This window comes from Daktulosphaira vitifoliae, unplaced genomic scaffold (assembly GCF_025091365.1).
Source record: "Daktulosphaira vitifoliae isolate Bord-2020 unplaced genomic scaffold, ASM2509136v1 Scaffold_759, whole genome shotgun sequence".
Classification (NCBI taxonomy): domain Eukaryota; kingdom Metazoa; phylum Arthropoda; class Insecta; order Hemiptera; family Phylloxeridae; genus Daktulosphaira; species Daktulosphaira vitifoliae.
Genome location: NW_026100322.1, coordinates 1 through 887, shown reverse-complemented (window position 1 = coordinate 887; position 887 = coordinate 1).

The following is an 887-nucleotide window of genomic DNA, read 5'->3' as shown; positions in this document are numbered from 1 at the left end:
AAAAAAAAAAACGTACTAAAAAAATGTACTACATATTTTAAATAATATTTTTTTAAATTCTTGTCATAATGTGCTTTTATTGCAATTAGGAAAACAACGCCGGTATTCTGTAACAATCTGTAATAGGTATTGTTTTTGTGCTTCGTCTTTTGTTAAAATATTATTATACTCTTCTATAAGTTATAAATGCCAAATCATTTATAACTTTTAAAATATTTACTATTATTTTTCCTCTGATATATTGACTGTTATGTTTCCATAACAAAGGATTGATATTTAAAAAATCTGTTTCAATGTCATATCTTTCAAACATTTTTTTTAACTCAGTTGAAATAAAATCATCTATACTTTTATTTTTTAAATCATAAATTTCATTTACTCCAACTACTATACGTTTGTTTGTACATGGATCTTCTTCCCGATTATTTAATAAGTTTACCATTTTAATTTTAGTATCTTCACATAAATCATCATCAAAAAATGCTAATGCTGCCGATTCGGATACTAAGTACCATAAGTGACCCGAAATTTTTTTTGAAAACTACTTTAGAAATATCTTTATCTATTGGTTCATAATATATTATATTTTTAATAAATTTAAAACTAAATTTGGCGCTAATGCAGCATTGGTGTACTAAATCATTGTTTAATACATAAACTTCTATTAAAAATACATAATGAATGAATATTTAACTCTTTAATTGACAATTCAAATTGGCCCTGAAACAAAAAAAATTTCAAACAATAAATGGCCTTGGCCATCCAACTAGCATGGTGGATTGAGCCAGGAATTTTAAAATAAATTCCATGCAATTGTTAGGGCGTGATATTTTGTACTTACTATGCAAACATCAAATTTATGAAATTATATTGAAAAGTGTTTTTGA